Source organism: Leptopilina boulardi, unplaced genomic scaffold (genome assembly GCF_019393585.1).
Source record: "Leptopilina boulardi isolate dan_hultmark-lab unplaced genomic scaffold, ZJU_Lbou_2.1 LbouV2_278, whole genome shotgun sequence".
NCBI lineage: Eukaryota > Metazoa > Arthropoda > Insecta > Hymenoptera > Figitidae > Leptopilina > Leptopilina boulardi.
The window spans coordinates 6,433,384-6,458,183 of record NW_026137838.1 but is presented as its reverse complement, the minus strand read 5'-3'; the positions used below and the strand labels follow the sequence as shown (position 1 = coordinate 6,458,183).

The following is a 24,800-nucleotide window of genomic DNA, read 5'->3' as shown; positions in this document are numbered from 1 at the left end:
TCATGGAACGTCACATATATATATATATATCTATATGAGAAAGGGAAGAAAGTATCAGGAGGCAGAATTTTGCTGCGAAGAAGGCAAAAGAAAGACTCAGTCACTCAATCCCCGAGTGTGCTTGCTCCTTCTACCCTTCCGTTTTCATCTATAGAGGATACCCTTCGACTGTGATCCCTTTTACGCCTGGCACACTCTCGAGGACACATGCACGTGCTCACACTTCCACCCACACAATCCGTATCATCTCTCTCTCTCTTCCTCTCTCACTATCTATCTTTCTCCCTCTCTCTCTATCATACACCCACGCTCACTTGCTCGCAATTTCTCTCTCTATCTCTCTCTTCGGTCGTCGTGTTCCCGCCCTCTCCGTGTTTCCGCGGCCCGTTCCAACCACCCCGTTCCAAGCCGTGTCCCGCAGGGCATGTCCCTATATGACACGGATATTCTCTTGTCCAAAGCTATATTCAAACAAACATCATTTACAAAATCTACAATAATTATTAAAAAAAATTCTCTCTCTATTTAATTATTAATTTCAATGATAATTCTAATGATATTTTTTGTTTTTAATTAAATATATTATTCTAATTTATATTGAATTTTCGTGTCTCGGATATCAGGACAATAATTTTCCGTGATGCGGAAAATTCTCATCCCCTTTGGTGGCACGCTCCGCGGCACGCCCGGTCGTCTCTGTTATACCGCCGGCAGCAACCAACTCCTCTTCCTCGGCCTCCATCCCCCCCCCCCTTTACCATATAGCCGTTGCTGCTGCTGCTGTTGGAATCACCCCCTGCCCCCTTCGCTCAGCAACCCCTACGTCGCCACAACCCATCCAACCCGCCTCGACCCTCGAACCACCATTCCAGACCACCCCGCGAGCCGCTCGTTAACCTGCTAGCGCCCCTCTAACCACTATACGTGCAGGGCCGCCGCGTCGTTGCTATATTTACATATCAATATTCTAGCGCTCTAGCACGCACTGCAAAATATAGGGAATATAGTGCGTTCTCATTGTGTATTGGTGTGTATGTACATTACAAGATTGTATGCATGTGAAAGGAGAGGGATATGTTGGTATATTTCCTAGATATTGAGGGGGATGGGGTTTATATGACGCGCGGTCGCTGCGTGGCGGTAAGTGCGAGCGCGGACAATTAATGAGAACGAGAGAAATGAATCGAGATTGACCTGATGGCAAAAAGAGTGGAAGATTTTGTTATAGGGCTGTTTTTTTCAACAATTGACACTTTTTCAATTCTTTCAGTCGATTTAAATTTTTTTTTTTTAATATTTTACGCTTTTATACACACCAAAAAAAAAAAATATATTCTTGTTTTGAGAGGATTCTTCTTATTTCGATTGATGTTCCTCTAGTATATTTCATTAGGATCTTAATATTACCTTTTAAATCTAAATTAGTCATAACTGTGCCGATATTCATTCATTAAATGAATTAGTAACAGTTTTGACTAATTTTTAGTTAAAAATGACTAATTAATAGTAGAATACTTCTAATTTATTTATTAAAGTTTACTAATTTAAATAGTAGTCTTACTAAATAAATCAGTAATTTTCTACTAGTAATTAGTTATTTTTGATTAAAAATTAGTAACCGTTTTAAATAATAGTAAAATTAACGAATTGCTAGTACAAAATAAAAAATTTATTTATTAAAGTTTACTAATTTAAATAGTAGCCTTACTAAATAAATTAGTAATTTTCTACTAGCAATTAGTTATTTTTGACTAAAAATTAGTATCCATTTTGAATCATTGATAGAATTAAATAAATGCTTGTAGAAAATGACTAATAATTAATAGTGGAAAATTACTTATTTATTTATTAAAGTTTACTATTAACTAAAATAGTAGCTATTCTAAATGAATTAGTAGTATACTACTACAAATTAGTAGTTTTCTTCTACCAATCAGTAGTTAAATATATTAATTAGTAGTTTTCTACTATTAGTAGAAATTTTCACTAATTTATATATAGTAAAATATTACTATTTGATTTAGTAATATTTTTGCTTTGTACTAAAGTTTTATTTAAAAAATGACTAAAAATTTCTAGAAATTGTCACTAATTTAAATTTATGAACGAGTTATTATTTATTATTATTATTATTATTATTATTATTACTTCTATTAATAATTAAGTTAAAAATAACTAATTAGTCGTTTAATTCATTTTTAGGTTATGTAAAAGTAACTGAATTTTAATAAATTTGAAGTCTGTTTGCAAACGCGAAAAATAGGCCCAATTTTGAAAAAGGAATTTTCATCTCAAAACGAGAATATTTTTTTTTGGGTGTAGGTTAAATAAATTATTTTAATATTATTTTTTTTATCATGTTATAACATATATTCTAAATAAATAATTTTTAAAAACAAAAGTTTGAATTGAAAATTTCAAAAATTATAATAATTTTCATAGCATTTTTAGTCTTAGAAATCTGATATTTTTCCAGTACTTTTTATAAAATTTCCTGACTTTTCCCTGATTTCCCTAACCCGTGGCAACCCTGATTATTTAAAATTTCGGTCAAATAATGATTTGTTTTCTGTTTGTAAAATTATGTCATTGATGAAAAATTAAAATTGTAGTAAAAGTTTTCTTCAACTATTAACATATATATAAATAAATTTGTTAAAGTAATAACTAATAGATGATAATTGCTCAACTATAAGAAAGATATTTCGCTTGATATATTTCAAAAATACTTATATCATTATGAGTTTATTTATTAGAGTATTAAAGGGCAGAGTTATTACGCTCAATATTGAGAAATAAAAGTATCCTAGAGGTATATAGTAAATTACACCCTAAAATAAGAGTCTTAATAAAGTAAATCCCTTATAATAAGAAAAAATGTACGAGAAAAGATCGAATATGAAGAACCCAATTGGCTCATATTTGAAATACTTTAATCATTTAATATTAAATCTAATCATATACAAGTTAAACGGATAAAATTATTACATTGTGGTTTTGCAATTGCTACCGTTTAAAGGGTACACTTCTTTTAATGTACAGTCGATGTAATTGCCATTATGAAATATTTTCTAATAATTCTAAAAACTATTCTGCAGTAATAAAAGTTTTACCTAGGTTTCACTAACTGATTGAATTCTATTTTTCTCTCTAATTTGAAATAATACTAATCAAAGAACAGTTAAAATTCACTTCAAAAAATTATAAAACTAAACTAAAAGTAAATCTAATAATTTTTGCCAAACATTAAAAATAAATGGATCGAAGAAATAAAGGGAAGGTTAAGCGTGTGAGTTGTTGAAAGTTAGAAAAAAAAATTATCATTTACAAATGGATGTTTCTCACCCTCATGATCCCATAAATTTAGGAGAGGTTGTATAGCCTCACTCCTGCAGCAAACCGACGCGACGGACGAAACTTTGACGAAGGATATATAAAGCCCCCAAGTAGGGGGATGACTCAAACCCCAATTACGACAGTGCAGTACTAAATAGAGTTTCACAATTTTAAACCCTCGACTGTTTAAGCTGTTCCCAATTAACCAATAGCTTGGAAACGCATTCACCATCAGCATATATAATATTAGAAACCAGAGATCGAATTTAACTTTTATGAGAACTCTATAAAAATCGATGAATGAAACACTAACAAAAATACTTTCATTTTAAGAATAAATGCTTTAGAATATTGAAAAAAAATTTACTTTGATAACAAAACAATTGATTTTGATATTTATGCAAGAACAATTTAAAAATAAATTAATATATTTAAAATTGTTTAGTAAGGAAAACAATATTGAATTTAAAATTATTACACACAGCAAAAAAGGAATTGCTTACAGATGCTAACTAATGTTTGCTATCGCATCTATCAAAATTAGTAACCACAGCTATACCACAGCCTTAATTTTTAAAAAATTATTGTTACAGCAAACTTTTTGGACCCCACAGCAATCTTGTTCGCTGTTCTTATATAAGCTAACGTAATTTGATGTGACAGCAAATAGTTCGCTGCAACAGCAAACTTTTTCTATGCGTGCAAAATGTACTTAATAACAGGTCAATACACAAATTGCAACTGATTACATTATCATTGAAATTTTAAGATCTTCATAATATCTTTAGGTATCTTTTGCACTTCAACATAACCTAAAAATAATGTTTTTAGGTTATCTTACCTAAACTTATAATTTTGACTTAAATGCAATTTCCAATTGTTTAAAATTTTAAAAACTAAAATTTTTTTTTAAGTTTTAAATCATCTTTTTCTTTAAAAATACAGTTGGACGAAATTTTGTTCCGATTCTTCTTTAAAACTAGTTTCAACTAAAAAAAAACTCTTAAAAACCAAACTACCATCGCGAATTTTCGACTTGGACATTTGGACCATTACATTTAAAACTTGTACTCGTGCGATATGTAATGATACACGATGATAACATGAACTTAGAGAAATTGTAACCATTACAATGTTTTCCCTCGAAAAACAAAAAACCGAAAAAAGACACAAAAAAAAAAAAAAAAAAAGTAAAGCCGGACCTGAAGGGAGTCGACGAAAGAGGAAGAGAACGTGGCGGGTGGTAAAGAGTATGAAGTGTGTGAGTGAGAGAGGGAAAAGTGAGTAAGAGGAGAGGAGTGAAGAGAGAGAGAGAGAGAGGGATACGATAGCGGCATAACGACGCTATAACGCGAGCCGCTGGGTGATTACCTACCACCTCCGCCTTCTCTCTTCCTTCCTCCCGTTGCTCACCATCCTTCTCTTTGTCCTTTGCCGGGTCTCGTTCTCGCGAGCTGCCAGCACAACCATAGTAGCAATGCCACGCCATCTGGTTCATATCACACCAAAACCAAGTGCCACGCCATTATACATTGGCCACGCCATTCAAGCTGAGGGGTGGCAAAGCCACGCCAAAAACCTATACACCTATATAGTTGCCGCGCCTGCCATCTACCACACCGATTTCGTGGCTCCGACACCCCATGATAGCATTGCAGGCATTGCTGGTGTTATTTGCACATCCGCTCTCGCCAAGCCGTGCTGTCTGCGTGTGCTTGCCTGCCCTGCCGCCAACGTAGACGTTCTAAACGCGACGCCCTCGTAACGACGCCGCCAGGGAACAGGGACGCAATGACATATCTCAGCAACGTGAAAATCCGACCATCCTCCTCATTCCGAGCAGACCTAGCATCGTACTCGTTAACCCCTTATATGCTCGTTCGAGTTTCCTGGTCTCCCAAAGACGACAACGAGTCGCTTCGTTAAAATTAACCCAGAAATCCACCCTCTCCCACCCACCCACCTTTTCTCGTTCGTCACTTACAAAAAAAAAAAACTATAAATAAAGAAAAAAAAATCGGCAAAATCTATCGATTGTTATGAATTTTTCGCATTCAAATTAAGAGAGCTATGATTTTTTTTTTCGTTTCGAAACGACGAGATTTTGAAAATCTTTTCGGTGAATTAATTGAAGGAGACGAGCTTTCAAGAAGGATGAAGAAATCCATCGGTTTTGAAATTCGATGTATATAGACAAGGCTTAAATTATCTAAACAAACCCTTCGATGATGTAAAGAAAACGTTAAATGCAATCACTTTGCTATGTAAATTTGAATCAGAAAGATTTCACTGATAAAATAGTTAGAATTCAGCAACTGAATCACTTCAGTAAAATTTCCACTGAAATTCAGTGATATTTCACTAAAAAATAGTAGAATTCTTTACTGATTGAAATAATTAAATCTATTTTACCGACTAATGATAATGCAGATTTTACTGAAAATTAGAATTCTTTACTGATTGAAACAGTCAAATCTGTTTTACCGACTAATGATAATGCAGATTGTACTGAAAATTAGACTTCTTTACAGATTGAAACAGTCAAATCTGTTTTACCGACTAATTATAATGCAGATTTTACTGAAAATTAGTAGAATTCTTTACTAATTGAACCAGTCAAATCTGTTTTACCGATTAATGATAATACAGATTTGGCTGTTTTAACCAGTAGAATCATTACTGATTTAAGCAGTAAAATCTACATTACCATTAATTGGTAAAACAGATTTGACTGGTTCAATAAGTAAAGAATTCTACTAATTTTCAGTAAAATCTGCATTATAATTAGTCGGTAAAACAGATTTGACTATTTCAATTTGTAAAAAGTTCTACTAATTTTCAGAGACATCTGCATTATCATTAATCGGTAAAACAGATTTGACTGTTTCAATCAGTAAAGAATTATAATTTTCAGTAAAATCTGCATTATCATTAGTCGGTAAAACAGATTTAATTATTTCAATCAGTAAAGAATTCTACTATTTTTTAGTGAAATATCATTGAATTTCAGTGGAAATTTTACTGAAGTGATTCAGTTGCTGAATTCCAACTATTTTATCAGTGAAATCTCACTAATTCAAATTTAGAGAATGGGAAATATGTTAGAAAACTATTATCTAATCACAGTAAAAAGAAAATCAGACATTTCAAATACCAAACACTCTTTTGAGTAAATAAGTATAACTTGGAACAGCAAAGTTCACAGGTCTCGTGACTAAATAGTGCGTGAAATCTCGCAAAAAAGTCAATAAAACACGTACCATATAAGGTTGTTGTTATTTTGGAAAAATCGAAATAATCTCCGAATATTATTTACTTACTAAATTAAAATTAAAGTTTCAACTAATTCTTGTATAGTTAAATTGACTACTGGGATATTCATCGACAATCAGCTAATTGTAAAATAATGTTGTAATTTTAATTAATTACAAAAATACTCGTAGTAAAAATTTTAAAATAATATATTTTTGTTAGTTAAATAAAAAACGACTCACCGATCGATGAATCAATGATTGCAATCCTCCTCCTCCTGCCTCGTGGACCACTCCCGAAGATTTCTACTCCTTGCTTGCACTTCTGTGTGTAACACTGCTTTTCTTCTTCTTCCATATCCTTTCTGTCCATCAAGTTGGTATATTATGAAGACAAACTGAAAAAGTAAAAAAATTATTAAAAAAAAAATTTAATTAATTACTTTTTAAAACACAACTGACAATTGATCTAGATTATAGTGATCTAGAACCGGCAGTTGTCAAATAGGTGCGAACGATTATCTCATAAAAATCATTAGTTACAATTTTGATATAAAAGAATTTTATATAATTATTTTTTACGGCAAATTTTCATTTTTTAAATTAGCAGACATAATTTTTCTTTTAAACAAATTTTTACTTAACAAAATTTATAAAAACCGAATTTTTATGGGTCAGAATTGTGAAAACGTCGAAATTTTATTTGACCGAAATTGAAAATGGTTGAACAAACAATCGACAGAAAGATTTCGGCGCTATTTTTAAAACTTACCAATCACGATTTTCTTGTTTGTTTGGCCATTTTCAATTTCGGACAAATAGAAATTTCGTCCTTTTAAGAATTTTCCATAGACGTCAACAATTTTTAACAAACAGTAAGTAATTATTTTGCTGAAAATTAATTAATGAAAAATAAATCTTACTTTTGCTGAATCCCGCGATGTGTTGCAGAAATTCCATGATGGCATATACTTTCTTTAACCAAACGAATTTTTCTCTCCTGGATTAGGCTGAAAATGATTAAAAAAATATATAATTATTTATTACGTTGTAAATTTTTTTAATTTCTAAATTTTTTCAAAAAATTCTCTATTCTAAGTATTATTACTTTTAAATATGTTAATAATTACAAATGTATGAATATTTTACTGCTTATGTAAAATTTTCATATAACTTCTAAAATATTTAGTTTTTAAAAATTATCTCTAAATATTGAATCTTTACAAATATAATTTTGTACAATTTTCTCAGATTACTAATAAAATTTTCATGAAATAAAATCAATTACACAACTTTGGCGGAAATAGCATATTTTTTTCTCATCAATTTTTTAGTATGTTAATGAATAAAATATTATTACTTCCTCTAAAAAGTATAAGCAATATACAATTTTTTTTTTTTTTAAATTCAAAGAAATTGTTTCATGTAACGAACAAAAATAATTTGATATTTAAATAAAAATCTCTCCTTAAAAAAAGAAAAATTTCATTCAGATAAGAAAAGGACTTTTTCGTTCAAAGAATCGATAATGAGGCTTTCAAATGTCTCACGCTTTGAAAATGAAATGGTCTCGTTCCTTCTAGTATGAGACAAGCCGTAGGATTTCTATGTTCGAATGCTTCAATTACGAAAAGGCTGAGGTGTCGCGTTGCTTTCTTTGACGAGGAGCTGAACGTAATTGAAAAAAGCAGCCCTCCAACGTTGTACCTTGAGGAAAAGTGCTCAGGTGTGGGCACACGTTTGTGTTTAATTGAATAAGACGCAACGAAACGGTTTGCGGTTATTAATGCAACTGAACCCGCAACTTTTCCCTCGACACCTAAGCAATTCTCTCACTTTTCTTATAATTTTCTTTTTTTTCAATTTTTATTCTCTTTTTTGCAATAATGGACTTTAATATATAACATTAATCTATTGCACTAGACTGGATGACGTCACATTTTGTCCTTGCAACTAAGAAATGACGATCCCTTTGTTCTTACATATATATATATTCTCCTCGCATATCCTACAAGTCAGGGGATGTTATGTTCAGATGCTACAGAGGATTGACGTGGGTTGAAGATGCTACGAACATTCTTTTGAGATACTGTATCACAATATAAAGAAAAAAGAGGAACATAACTCAAAAATATCAACTAATTAGAAGATATTTTTCGAAAAATTAGAAATAATAAAAAATATCACCTAAAAAAATCTATGCAATTTTTATCCATGATTTCTAATTTCAAACTAAATATTAAAAATAGGGATTTCTAATACAAGTCATTAGTGTTTGTAAATTAATTAATAGAACATCGCTGAAAGGTTTTGGAGACAAATGTAGATGTTCATTTTCTGGACCATTGGCTAGATATATATAGTGGTATATATATATTTTGCTGCGAGCAACTTGAACCTTCTTCTCCTCTGCACCCTTCTCAAATCTAATATTAGCCTTCCCTCTCAATAATTCCCCTGCTCTTCATCCTGCTCGACCACCCTTTAATTTATCGAAATGTCTATGGCGAGAATATTATAATATCTTGGTTCTACAACCGCAGTGCATATATAGTATATGGCAAAGATCGTATATTACATATGGGCGCACATAACTATAAACTACCCCTGACTAACAGTAAACCATCACTCAAAAAAAAAAAAAAAAACCCTCGTAACAAAATGCAAAACGAAACTATCCACTCCTTCCTATTTTTTCTATCAGCACTGTTTTAGAACCTACACTAAAAAAAAATTCTGGTTAGGCTATATTTAACATTACTTTCTAGTTATGTTAACCAGAATTCTAGTTGAATTAACTAGGATTCTCGTTAAAATAACCAGAATTCTGGTTATCCTAACTAGAATTCTGGTTATTCTAACTAGAATTTTTTTGTAGTGTATACAACTTTTTATTCGAAAAATGAATATAATTTATTTCAAAATGGGTAAAACTCTGTTTTTGTACTATATTTAGTCGAGTTTCTAACCGAATAATATCAAAAATTAATACACTGAAAAAAAATTCTAGTTAGAATAACCAGAATTCTGGTTAGGGTATATTTAACATTTTGATTCTGGTTAGGTTAACCAGAATTCTGGTTATTTTAACGAGAATTCTAGTTAATTCAACTAGAATTCTGGTTAACATAACTAGAAAGTAATGTTAAATATAGCCTAACCAGAATTTTTTTTTCAGTGTACTAACTTTGAGTATTATTTGGTCAGAAACTATAGACTAAATAGTACAAAAACAGAATTTTCCCCATTTTGAAATACATTATATCACTGTAAAACAAAAAGATATTAATTTACTACCTACTTTAGGTACTAAATTGTCATTTGGTTCTATTTTGATACCTAAAATCGGTAATTTTTCTAAATTTCTATTTTTACTTTTCAGTTTAAAATAAAAATAGTAAAACCTAGACACCTTTCGTTTCAAGAGTATAGGTATTTTAATTATGTGTTGATTTTTAAAAATTATCGACTGCTTTTTTATGATCTTGTGCTGATCCGCAATATACAAGCATCTCGCCGATTAATTGGTTTCAATATATATATAGTGCAATTAACAATTTTATCATACGTTATAAAATAAGTCATTAAACATTTTTTTTTTTTTAATATTGTGAAAAGTATTATACTAAAAATATTGTGTTGGAATAAAAATATAAAATAAAATTCTGTACTCGAATATATATATATAGTATATATAATGGATATGATACACTTTAAGACAACTATCGATTCGAGACATTCGACATTAAAAGCATCCAAAGGGTGATGATGACAAAGATACAACTTCCTGAAAGCGATTGCACTTCTAAAGGGTTGGTCTTGACTAAGTATAACCACAACATTTTCAGTAGTACGGTTCACAGTATTGTTCAACACGCCATAGAGTTTTGTGAGCTTATGCTTTGCCAAAACTTTCATCGTGTTCTTGTAATAAATCAAAACAAGTTGACAATATACTCTCTGCGCTTTTAAACTTTATATATGTCGTTTAAAAATTCTAACTCTTCTTTGAAATTATCATTTTTCTTACACATATTGATGCGAAGCACTAAATATATTTATATTCTAACATTTTAAATTCATAATCATGGTGATTTTTTTTTTTGTAAGAAACTTTTTAAAATTTATAATTATAAAATTTCCATATATATATAAATGATTTAAAAATGAGTAACAAAATTTTACACATCGACTGACAAAATTCGTCATTCAATAATTGTGTTACTGTCATCACGTAAGCGCGAGCGCTTTTAGCCTACGTATTTAAAGGTTATATACTTCTTTTCAGATTATTTCCCTTCGCATTTAAATTGTGACAGCACGATTGCAATGCTCATCCAGGCGAAGGGTCGCTCGCATCGCTGCGTCAAGTCCTCCATTAATTACGCAAAACGCGGCTACGAGCCGTCACATGCAATATAGCCTCATTCCCAGTGGATGCGGCCCTGTGCTTTCCGCCCTCGCTCAAATGTACCGTCCGCTTTCCGGTATGTACATTCGCGTACATGTGGGTGTACAATTGCAAAGCGCTTAAAGGCTGCACACGTTTAGTCGAGAATATAATATATATATATATATATATATATATATATATATATATATATATATATGCAAAAAAGTTCAAAAATTTGTGAAATATTTTTCTTCAATATATATATGTATATATAAACAATCGACAATGGGGAGCAGGAAGTTTACTTAAAATTGAATCCCTTTATTATATATTTAATATAAAAAATACTTTTTTATATTCTATTTATTTTATACATTGTGCCGCAACATTCTATTCAAATATTCTCAAAATTACTAATTATTTGAAATACGCAATTGAAGTTCTAATAATGCTAGAATTGAAGTTAAAACCACGAAATTGAAGGTTCTGAACATAAGAATCATAAAGCAAGAATGCAAGAATCCGTGATCCAGTTTCCCAAATCCGTGATTTAATTTCGACCTAGTTTCGCGGAAACTGTGATCTAATAACGCGAATCCGTGACCTAGTTTCGCGGAATCCGCAATTTATATTCCCGAATACCGCATTCTAGTTTCGAGAAACCGTGATCTTATTTTCGAAAATCGGAACCTATAGTTTCGCGGAATTCGTGATCTAATTTTGGGAAATCCGTGATATAGTTTCGCGGAATTTGTGATTTAATTTCGGGAAATATGTAATATAGTTTCGCGGAATTCGTGATCTAATTTTGGGAAATCCGTGATATAGTTTCACGGAATACCGTGATCAAGTTTCCTGAAATCCGTGATCTATAGTTTTGCGTATATCGCTACTTAGTTTTGTGGAATCCGTGATTTAATTTCGCGGAAATCATGACCTTGTTTCACAGAATCCGTGATCTTATTATCGAAAATCGGAACCTGTAGTTTCGCGGAATTCGTGATCTAATTTTGGGAAATCCGTGATATAGTTTCGCGGAATTCGTGATCTAACTTCGGGAAATCCGCGCGTGATATAGTTTCACGGAATACCGTGATCAAGTTTCCTGAAATCCGTGATCTATAGTTTTGCGTATATCGCTACTTAGTTTTGTGGAATCCGTGATTTAATTTCGCGGAAATCATGACCTTGTTTCACAGAATCCGTGATCTTATTATCGAAAATCGGAACCTGTAGTTTCGCGGAATTCGTGATCTAATTTTGGGAAATTCGTGATATAGTTTCGCGGAATTCGTGATCTAATTTTGGGAAATCCGTGATATAGTTTTCGATAACCGCGACCTAGTTACGCGGATTCTGCGATCTAATTTTGTGCAATCAATATAATCTTTTTTTTGCGAATACTGTGACGTAGTTCCGCGGAATCTGATCTAATTTCGCGAATTCGTAATCTAATTTTGCGAAAATCGTGACCTCTTTTGCGGAATCCGTGATCTAATTTCGCAAAAACCATGATCCTGTTTCGCGGAATCCGTGATCTAATTTCTCTAAAATCGTGACCTAGTTTCGCGGAATTTGTAATCTAATTTCGCGATATTCGTAACCTCAAAAAAACCAATAAATTTCTCAACGTGCCTCTGTGTACTGAATTCAAAATTCGTTATCCAAAGTTTTAGAAAAATAAAAAAACACTTTTTAAATTAATATCTTCTGTATATATAGTAAAACAATAATCATCGACTATTAAATAACCTATAGTTTTATCAAAATATAATTTATAAAAATTTTATCAAATTATAAGCCTATACGCGACTCAATAGCTCTAGAGCAAGGAAGAATTTTTTTTTATTTTTTAATTTGCTCCAAATGGGTGTGACAAAAAAAAATTTTTTTTTAATGATTCCCTACTATTAATTCAAGCAAACCTGCGTCAATTGTCACTAATGACTATAATCATTTTTCCAAAATTTGCGTCACCAAAAAAATAAAAGAAAAGCATGTAAAAAAAAAAAGAAAAATCAAAGATAATAAAAGCTTTCGAGCTGGTCTGTACCGAAAACGATCAGGTTCGCTTAAGCGTGTTCGCGCATGCAAAAAGGGGACTCTCGTTCGTTTCGTTCGTTTCGCCAAGCCGCCAAGCCGCCAATCAGCCGCTCTATCGGTTGTATACTCGTTGCATGTGGCGCAAGTAAAGTGGTTTCCAGGTAGGCGGGAGAGAGGTATACGGGTGGCGGTTGAACGAACAGCGGATAGTACATGAAATGGATCCATGCATGAGTGTCATCAAAAATAGAAACTAGATTATCCATTACTTCAACACTTTTGTTCACTACTCCTTTCCAAAATAATATATATATATATATATATATATATATATATATATATATATATATATATATATATATATATATATATATATATATATATATACTAGAGGGGCTACGCCCCCCTGCGCGCTTCGCGCGCCAACCCCCTATTTTTGGCGGGAAATACAGAGAGAGATGAGGGAAGGGTCATTTAGGTCATTTTTGATGGAGGAGGTGAAATGAGAGGAGGGAGGGGGACTTGCGGCTATATTCAGAGCCTTAAAACGAACATAACCTCAAAATTAGGTCATTTCTGGCGGGGGAGGGGACTTGCGGCTATATTCAGAGTCTTGAAACGAACATAACCTCAAAATTTAGGTCATTTTTGACGGAGGAGGGGAAATGAGAGGAGGGAGGCGGACTTGCGGCTAAATTCAGAGCCTTAAAACGAACATAACCTCAAAATTTAGGAGGGGGGACTCCCCCCTCCTAGGTCAAGAATTCTTGAAACAGCGGCGGCGGCGGAGGCGGCGGCGGCGATATCTTTTTGTAATATAGGAAGATATATATATATATGATATACACATTAGGGGTTTTCTGCTTTAATATATTTCTTTCCATATATATATATATATATATTTACGAAACTTTCTTCATCTTAATGAAGATAGTTAATCTACATTTCCTAAAGATTTCAATTTTTTTCAAAATATTGAAATGTCCTAAAAGTTAGCACTGCAATTAAAATTTAAAAAAAAAACCTTCTCTCTATGAAACAAGGTTTTTGTGACAGAATTTAGAAAAAGTTTGATAAATTACAATTACTAAAATTGGTTTCATATAAATGAAATAAAGAAAAGTATAAGTTCACAAATGTTGGGGACTTCTATATATATGGAGGATAATACACCACAGACTGACGTTGCTAAGGGTAATGACAAGGATCAGAGGTACTTGAGGTCTGGCCCCTGGGACTAATCTCAGGGCAAGAGAGAAATTCTTCCTCGCCCGCATCTAAGATTAACTCGCCTCAAAAATATACGATATTTTCTAAAAGTCAAGACATCAAAGTAAATGTCTTGGGAATTTTTTTCTTTTTTTAAAACGACAAGGATTTCTTTTTCAGTCTAACTTTAATAAGAAAAAATATGAAACTAACCTAAATTACTACATAGCTATTAAATAAATAATTAAAATATGTTATAAAATAGAATATTTAACAAAATGCAATTTTATGAAGATTTGGATCTTTACTTTAAAAAAAAATGTTTTTCAAGTAAAAACAGATATTGGAAAAAATATTGTATTCCAAAATGAGGATATTTTTTTTTTCCTTTTTTGAAAAACATCGCTCTTGCCAGTAACCATCGATCTGGATTCGAAGGCATAGATATCAGCATATATATCGTTGCTTATACTCAGAGAGAGAGAGAGAGAGAGAGAGAGAGAGGAAAGAGTCGGGAACCATCCTTTCGAGACTTCGGATATCATCGAACTCGACACGGAGCCACCGAAGCTTTTGCTATATTCGCCTCCACCCACACACAGACTCAAAACCCTCTTGCAAGCACCACCACAGTCCTTCCGCTTGCCCTCAGCTCTTGGCCTTGCTTTCAACTCGGTTGCTGCTTCAAACCATCTCCTCCACCCTCAAACCCTCGTCCGTCGAATCACCCTCTCATCCACCCTCTTCACGATTTAAGCAAGCCAGAAATCCCGCACCAGAACCTGTCTCTACGTTAGATCGACACGACATACAAACGGATACGGATGTCAAGCCCGTTGCTCCTATCCCTTTTTACCCCTTTCCTCTCGTCATCATTCTACATCTCACTTTGGACTTTATTTCATCCTCTTCCTTTCTCTCTCTCTCTCTCTCTCTCTCTGTTTCTCTCGCGATTACACACATATCCAAGGAAATAATTTTCAAATATTTATACTCACAATGGTTATCAGAAGTTAAAATTTTAAATAATTTAGTTCTAAATTCGTTATTGAATCAAAAAATGGAATTTTAATGGGGCGCGTGATTACTCCATATAAAAAAATTATTAGAATTTTCAATTTAAGAATTAGTTATAATTATTGTTAAGACGAATTTTCATTTTACGAATTAGAATTTGACAGAACTTATTCTTTTTAAACGAATTTTTACTTAACAAAATTTTTACCGAACTTTTGGCAGAATTTTTATTTCACCTCATTTCTTTTTACCCAACTTTATTTATTTAAAAGAATTCTAATTTAACCGAATTTAGAAGAATTTTCATTCAACAGAATTTTAAGTAATACGAATTTTTAAATATAAAAATTTCTAATTCACCGAATTTTCATTTGTTCCAATTTTTATTTACACGAATTCTTATTTTTGATATAATTTTTAAAACAACTAATTTTTTTCCGAAATTTTATATGGACAAATAAACAAGCAACAGAAAGATTTCGGTTCGATTTTTAAAATTCACCGAATCAGAAATTAACAAGAAAATCGTAATTGGTAAATTTTAAAAACAGCGCCAAAATCTTTCTGTCGATTATTTGTTTGGCCACTTACAATTTATGATAAATTGAGAAATTCGGCATTTTAAGAATTTTATCAAATAACAATTATTCGTACCAATAAAAATTTTGACAAATTAAGAATCGGTGAATTAGAAATTCTAGCATTTAAAAATTCGAAGTACTTAAAATTCAATTAAATAAGAATTCGGTTAAATTAGAATTCCTTTAACATAAAAAGTTGTTTAAAGAGAAATTCTGTAAAATAAGAATTCTACCAAATAAAAATTTTGCTACTTTAAAATTTTGTTAAGTAAAAATTCGCTTTATAACACAAATCTTCTCAAATGCCAATTCAAAAAATAAAAATTTCATCAATAAAATAGTTATAAAATAGTATTGTTTAAAATGAAATTCATTAATTAGAATTTTTAATTTAAAGTATTTTATTAGAAATAATTATTTTTAAAACGAATTTTCAAGGCGAGAAATTTTTATTCGTTCTAAACTACAAATGGCTGAATAAACAATAATCGACAAAAAGAGTTCGGTACATTTTTTAGAATTGACCAATCACGATATTCGCGATAATTTAAAAATGATTAATTTTAAAAATCATATCAAAATCTTTTTGTCGATTGTTTCTTTGGCCATTTGTAATTTTGGACAAATTAAAATTTGCCGTTTTAAAAATTTGTGCAAATAAAAATTCGGACAAATTAAAATTCGGTGAATTGGAATGTCAGATAAAATTCGATGAGAATTCTGTTAAATTAAAATTCGATTAAATAAAAATTGAATTCAATTAAATGACTATAAAATAAAAATTCTGCTAAACAAAAATTTGGTATCTAAAAATTTTTTTAAAATAAAAATTCGTATAAAATTTTGTTTTTCGAAAAAGAAAAATTCATTTCAAAAAAAAAAATTATTCAATAAAATACTTTAAAATGAAAATTCTAGCTCTAAAAATCAAAAAATTTCCTAACACTATATTTAGAAAGAAAAGTGGGGGGAATGAAAAAATGGAATTTTTCATAGTACACCCGTTATGTTGGATATAGAAGTGGTACTCGTGAGGCAGAGGCTGGCTTCTGTCCTGCTGCCTCCGGGGCTCTTTTCCACCCGCGCTACCACTTCCACATCAACATCCACACATACACGGTGGCAACCCCATTCCACGCTCTTTTCCGCTTCTATACTCGTCTCTGGCCGCCACTCCACACGCCGCGTTTAAGTATCCCCAATATTCTGCTCTCTCTCTCTCTCTCTCTCTCTCTCTCTCTCTCTAGTTGGAAAACTACTGACTCGTACTCGTCAAATTCGTTCCTATTCGAAAGGAGTATTTCTAGAAATTCGAACCTCTGATTTGCACACAGCCTGTGCCAGTGCATATATTCATGGTGAATTCGTGAATTTCGAATTGGATAATATGGAAAGATCGCTAAAAACGTGACCTGACTCTTGTCAAGAGGACAGTACTTTTAAAGTTCGCTTCACAACGGATGACAGGCTCGCTCGCCGCGTAATAAGCAAGCGAACCTCCGTGCGCTGTAGATGGCACGAGACCCGCGTCGAGTACCCAGCAACTATTCCTTTTTTTTTTTTTTTTTTCTTCTTCTTTTTTTTCCTGTTCTTTCCCGTTCTCTCAAAAAAAAATTTTTTTTCTTTTCTATCACCGCACAAGAGCAGCACCGGAGAAGGATATCCGCGCACTGCAAATTCGGATCCTCTTTCTTTCTATATATCTCTCTTTTAAACTTAACGCATCGATATATCGACTTTTCCTGCTACTTTTGCTTCCGATCGGTTTTAGAAAAAGAAGACCCGTATATCTTTTCCAATACTAGGTTACTAGAAAATCAATTTTTAAATCCGTACTCTTCATATAACCCGTAAGAAAGTCAAATGACTCAAAGGACAAGGCAAAGTCTTCTTTTAAAAGTTCATTAATAGAAGGAATTTTATATATCAATATACCTCGTTTATACTCAATAATTAATTACTCTTATATGGGGCGTATGATAAATTCCATAAAATTAATTATTTAAAATTTTTAATTAAAAGAATTTTTTAAAATATATATTATTACTTTTAAGAATATTTATTTTTCGAATTAGAATTTCGACAGAATTTTCTTTTAAACCAGGGTGTCTAACAAAGATTGAGAAAAAAATTCCCTGACTCCTCCCTGACATTTTTTGATTTTTCCCTGACTTTTTAATAACCTTATTTCTGCTCTTTTTTGGACAAAAATATGATTACTGACATATTTAACAATAAATTAATTTCTAATGATAGTAACAAATGGTAATAAAAACCATTCAAGTTTTTTTAAATTTAAAAATTTTTAAATTCACAAAAAATTTTAATTTTTGTAGAAATTTACAGAAATTTCCCTGACTTTAAATGAAATTTTCTGAAATTGCCTGACTTTCCCTGACTGTTAGACACCCTGTAAACAATGAAAAAAAATTTATTTGATTTAAATACTTGACTATTATATCAAATAAATATTTCCTTGAACCAAAAAATTTTTATTTGAATTAAATTGTATTTAAACCAATAATTTTTGTATTTAAAACAAATACCATTTAATTATTGTCTCAAATAATAATTATTTGATAAAAATAAATATTTATTTGATAATAAAATAACCGATTATTTGAATCAAATAAATTATTTTCTCAGTGCAATTTTTACTTAACAAAATTTTTAAATACCGAACTTTTGGCAGAATTTAAAATTTAAAAGAAAAATTCCTAATAAAAAGAATTTGCAACAGAAAAATTCTAAAATATTTTGTCGACCATATATTTTGAGAAATTTTTTTTTATAAAAAGTCAGAATAATAGTTTATTAATAATTAATAATTAATTATTAATTTCCATTACAAATAATTCTATTACATACTAATAATTATTTTTTTTTAAAAAGAATATTCATTTTTCGAATTAGATTTTTATAAATTTAATTTTAAAAAATATAATAGAGAAAAATTTGAAAAAATTAAACTCACATTAATATGCAGAATTCTGTGAATCCTTCGAAGATAAGATACCCTTTTTTACGTTTGACCTTATTTTTGAAGAACGACACACCACAAGCTATCGATGTTGAATCTGCAAAAAAGAAAATTAATTAAAATTCATTTTATTAGAATTTTGTTAGTATTTATTTTGTAATTAAACATTAAATTCGAATAAACTGACAATAATTTCCAAAACAATTAAATTTAAAAAATTTTCGAAACGAAATACCACAAGTATTGTCAATTACTGAAATTTTGCACCGGAATAATATCAAAACATACACTGAAAAAATAATTTATTTGATTCAAACAATCGATTACTTTATTATCAAATAAATATTTATTTCTATTAAATAATTATTATTTGAATCAATTAAATGGTATTTATTTCAAATACAAAAATTATTGGTTAAAATACAATTTATTTAATTCAAATAAAAATTATTTGGCTCAAGTAAATATTTATTTAAATCAAATAAATTTTATTTTCAGTGTAACCTCAATTATTTTCACCATTATACATATATATAGGTATGGTATGGATACTGTCAGCGCTGTATACTAACATGTAGTTAAATATTTAATCAGTCGGTAATATAGAAAGCTATAAAAAAAATTAAATTTCCAAATTTAACAAAAATAAATGCGGCATCGAGACTGAAACCTGAAGTAATCGAATAACATCAAAATTTTGAAAATATGTCTTATAGTTTTCGATAACTCGGCGTCAACATGAACACTAATTTTTCTGATTTCCTAGACTTTGGAGTTTAGCAAATTATTCATAAAATTTAGTATAACTCTTTTAAAATAAAAATTCATTCGAAAATCAAAAAAAGAAAAAATATTCTTATCCAATAGTCATAAATTATTTGTATATAATTTTAAAATTGATATTTAAATTTTAAAAAAAATAGACTCGATAAATTCAGTTAAAATTGATTTTTTTTTCAATTTTTTATAAATCTTGTCAATTTTTCAGAATTATACTAACGACACTAATTCATTATTTTATTACTCGTATGCAATAAAAATCACTTAATTTTTTATAATTTAACACGAAAATAATTAATTTTTCATAAAAATTTTAAATAACAATAAAATATTACGATTGTTGCGAAAAAAATGTACAATCTCTATAATTTGTAGCAAAAATAATTATTAAATATCATTATTAACTTCAACTTAAATTAAAAAAGTGTTTTAATTATTTAAAAAACAAAATAAATCGTATGAAATATTCAGATATTTCACGTATAATTACGATTATAACGAAAATTCAATCGATTGTTCACAATAATTACATCCACTTGGAAGATTGTTGTATTGCGCATGCGCAGATTTGGTCTTTTTTTTAGTACTAAATTTCAACGAAAATATTTAATTCTTTTTCTTGACGAAATCAAAAATAATATGAAAATAATCACGATTTGCTATTAAATTATTATTTCTCAACAAATATGCAAAAGTATATTGATAAAAATATATATAAAAAAAATAATTTACCGCAGACAGAAACTCAAAAGACGAAATTTGTAAAATATTTATTTTCGTCACTATCTTCCAAAAAAAAAAAAAGTTTATCTTTTCATTCCCAGAGCAATAAAAAGTTCGATCTGACTTATATAAATCGAATATATTGTCGGATGTTTGTAAATAAACACAATTTTACAAAAAAATTAACGAGAAAGACTAACGACAAACATTTCATTGACAAGTATGGAAGCCATCTTTAATTATTCATCAGGGCTGCCACCCTGAGAAGTGAAAAACTTACATTTGCAGGCTGCGCATGCGCAAACCCCATTCCTTAATTTGTAACGAATATTCAACATTAAAAAATCAAATTTTTTGAAAAAATTACACAAATTCATAAATATTTATAATTAATTGCATTATAATTTTAAAAAACTTATTATGTAGACACTTTAAAATATGTAAAATATGTACCTGTAAATCAGGAGTTGAGGAAAACACTTATTTTTACCACATCTTGCGAAAAATAATTCATCTTTTCATTCCTAAACAATAAAAAGTCCTACCTGAATTATATAAAATCGAATATATTCTTGGATGTCTGTATAAAAACACTATTATAATAAAAATTTGACGAGATCCACTAACAACAAACAGTTCATTGACAAGTATGGCAGTCATATTAAATTATTCATCAGGGCTGCCATCCTGAGAAATGAAAAACTTGCATTTGTATGCTGCGCATGCGCAAAGGTATTCTTTGCTTTATAACGAATATCAATATTAAAAATCAATTTTTTTAAAAAAATTACGTTAATTTATTATAAATTATCCAATTGCAGCATAATTTTAAGAAAATTTATCATATAGACACGTTAAAATATGAATAAATGTAATTTACCTGTAAATCAGGAGCTCCGGGTAGCGTCAATGGAAAATACCTTATTTTTGCCACATCTTACAAAAAATAAGTTATTTTTTGATTCCTAAGCAATAAAAAGTCGGATTAGAATTATATTAATCGAATATAATATAGTCGGATGTTCGTATAAAAACACTTTTATATAGAAATTTGACGAGATGCACTAGCAACAAACAGTGCATTGACAAGTATATCTACCATCTTTAATTATTCAGCAGGGTTGCCACCCAGAGAAATGAAAAACTTGCATTTGTAGTCTGCGCATGCGCAAAGCATTTCTTTGCCATATAATGAATATTAATATTAAAAATCAATTTTTTTTCTTTAAATTACAAAAATTTCTAATTAATAATCTAATTGCAGCACGATTTTAAGAAAACTTATCATGCAGACACTTTAAAATATGTATAAATGTAATTTACCTGCAAATCAGGAGCTCCGGGTAGCGTCAATGAAAAATACCTTATTTTTGCCACAGCTTGCGAAATATACTTAAACTTTTTATTTCTAGAGACTCAAAAGTCGTATGTAAACCTAATGAATCAAATATTTAACAAGATATACTGTCTAATATACAGATTATCTGAAAAATTTTAGCGACATTTTGATGACACTGGTGAAAGGCAGCCATTTTGTTTCTATTCTAATCAGTGCTGCCAACTTATGAATAATGCATAAATTTGGGAACCAATCAAAACACATTAGTAATTGTTGGCGCGACATTTTGAATATTACTTTTAACTTCAAAATAAAAGGAAATAATTATAAAAGATATAATTTAATATATATTCTAAATATATATCCAAAAAAAATATAAATATTGAAAAAAAAATGTTTGCTCATTTATATACGAGAGAAATACGATTAATCGCATGATTTTCAGCTTTTCTAAACTCAAGAGTCCTTTTCTCGTGAAATTCTCTCTATGAACGGAATCTATCTTCTTTCCTGCTATCTGCAGATTTTTCCACTTTGCTCTCTGATGAGTATGCATCGCATAGAGAAAACCATTTTGTAATAAACGACAAAAATATGGAAAACATATTACTATTTAAAAAAAAAGATAATAATAAGATAAGAATTTTACAATTTAAGACGAAATATGAATGTAAAATTTTTTTTTTATGAATCTGATTATTTTGGAGTCTTCAGTAAAAACAGCACTTTATTATTTATTATTTTATTTAATTTAATTATTTTTATTTTATTTTTTATTTAATTCAAAACTAATTTTAATTTCTATTAAATTTAATAAGAAATTTTAATTATTTTGTTCATTGAATACAAAATTAATTTGAAATTATTCTATTTTTTAACAAACAAAAATTTTTCGCAAATTTAAATTCAAAATAATTTGAGTCTCATATTTCTGATTATAAAAATGAAATAATTGCAAATTCACGATTTTCAAATGAAATTTCCAATAAATATACTACTATTATAATTATTTTCAAAATATATTTTCAATTTTTAAAAAATATTTATTAAAATTGAAAATAAATTAATCAAAGTATTTTACAAAAAAAAAAAATCAAGGCTAAATTATTCGATTAAAATTCATCAATAATTGATCAATCTGAATTACTGTAGAATATTTTTCTATTTAAATAAATATATTTTTTAATTTTTTTGAAAATTTTAAATATTGAAAATAAATTTATCAAACGATTCTACAAAAAAAAAATGGCTAAATTTTCTTAACAAAATTCTTGATTGTCGAGAATAAGAATCTGAATTACTGTAGAATATTTTAATATTTTGTATTTTTTGAAAATAAAAAACAAAAAAAAAGGATACAAAAGTTGCGATTAATATTTTTCGAAAAAAATAGAGAAATACACAAAGGGAGTTTTTAGAAATTCAAAGTCCAGAATCTACCTGCTTTGAGGAGGCAAAAGAAGAAAGAAGAAAATGATGATGATGAAGAGGAACATGTCTAGGATATTCTTTCTGAGAACCTCAACATATACAGAGAGAGAGAGAGAGAGATTAGTCGAAGAAAATCCACTGATTAGTAATTGTTATTCAGTCAGTAGACTTGACCGACCTAGTTTGAAAAATTCTTGAGACTCTTCTTTTTTACTATATAGCTTCAGCTTGAAATCCTGAGCTTTTTGCTGTGACCTGTACCATCTAACCGTGGGGATATTTCGTTCGGCTCATGGTTCGCCTCATCACGCGCTTCTGGCGTGGCGGATGGTAAAAGAGAGAGAGAGAGAATAGAGAAGCAACGCCAACATTTGAGAGAAGAGCAGAGGGTGAGGCGATGGAGGCGGCATGGCGCAGCACCATTTAACGCTCAGCCTCGTGGCTCCAGAGTGGCGTGGCGTGGCGCGATGCCACGTATCTGCCATCGCCACACACCAGGAACGAGGCTATTACGCGAGCGTGCATACGTATCTACCACCAGCCGTGAGAGAGAGAGCGAGAGAAAAAAAAGACCGAGAGAAATGCTATGGGATGGAGGGAAAGTGCAATGGCAAGAGAGAAAGTCCGATAGCGCGAGAAAGAGAGAAAATACGTTGGCAAGCAAAGAGAAAATGCGATGGCAATAGAGAAAAGCTCGAATGGTATATAGAGAGATAGATTGAAGGAGAAAAAGGGCTAGCGAGAGAGAGAGAGAGAGAGAGAGAGGAGTGCGAAAAAGAGAAAGAGCTCTCTGAACCAGGGTGTTGACTCCACCTCCGGACGATTTTGAGCTCTTCGTACTTCTAGGATCAGCGAAAAGCTCCCGCTAACGCAGGGAATAAAGAAGAAAGCTCCATGTGCCACCCGATGGTTCTGGCACTCTTGATCCAAAGCTCTAGCTGTTGTAGCACACGAAAAACGGACGATATTCATCATTCTCCTAAATCTACCTCGACGCGACTCTTCGCTGGCCAAATTTCTAACGAGCACTCCTTTTATACTTCATCCTCCTCGTCGTTTTCTTTTTCTTCTCTTCTATACTTTTTTGGCAAACACAATCCTCAAAGAAAAACTCAAGTACCTCGCAGTATTACTTCTCATCTGGACCATACGCTGCAAAAATAACACAAATTAATAAAAAAAAAACACACATTCGTAAAAAAAAAAATTAAGAACTAAAAAAAAACTAATACAAAAACAATTTTCATTAAAAAATAGAATTAAATAAATTTATTATTTTGACTATTTTTTTTTCTTCACGAAGAAGAAAATCGACAATTTTGTTTTTTTTCGATTGAGAATTTAAAAGGAAAAAATATATTTGAAATAAAAGAAACAAAATTTGAACCTAATACGAAGCGAACGTTGGATCCAGCATTGAGAGGAGAATAATCGAAAACACTTGGTCATCTTCTCTTTGAAGTCAATATAGATTAAAGCTTCAGTTGCTTTTTTCCTGACGATTGTATTTCGATTTTCTTCATTCCAAGACGATTTCTTATCTTCTTTGAAAAGTTGACTGTCAATTTTTGAATTCATCTTTTTGGAACTTCTTTTTCAATCGAAACCAAAGAAACTAAAATAATAAATAAAAATTGAAATAATAAAAAGTTATTAATAATAATGATGAAAATAATAATAATAAAAAGGCAAAAGTAAAAATAAACTAAATAAAAAT

General features: G+C 30.3%; 1 long non-coding RNA gene across 2 annotated transcripts; it reads right to left on the bottom strand.

Moving 5' to 3' along the window:
* Positions 1-6,836: 6,836 nt before the first annotated feature.
* LOC127281826 (uncharacterized) lies at positions 6,837-22,087 on the bottom strand. Of its 2 annotated transcripts, XR_007843097.1 has the most exons (6): positions 21,637-22,087; positions 21,194-21,278; positions 20,767-20,837; positions 18,805-18,907; positions 7,511-7,597; positions 6,837-6,985 (listed from the first exon to the last, which is right to left on the bottom strand). It is a non-coding gene; the product is annotated as an uncharacterized LOC127281826 (long non-coding RNA). The 2 variants fall into 2 exon arrangements; XR_007843098.1 differs by lacking the exon at positions 20,767-20,837.
* Positions 22,088-24,800: the final 2,713 nt, after the last annotated feature.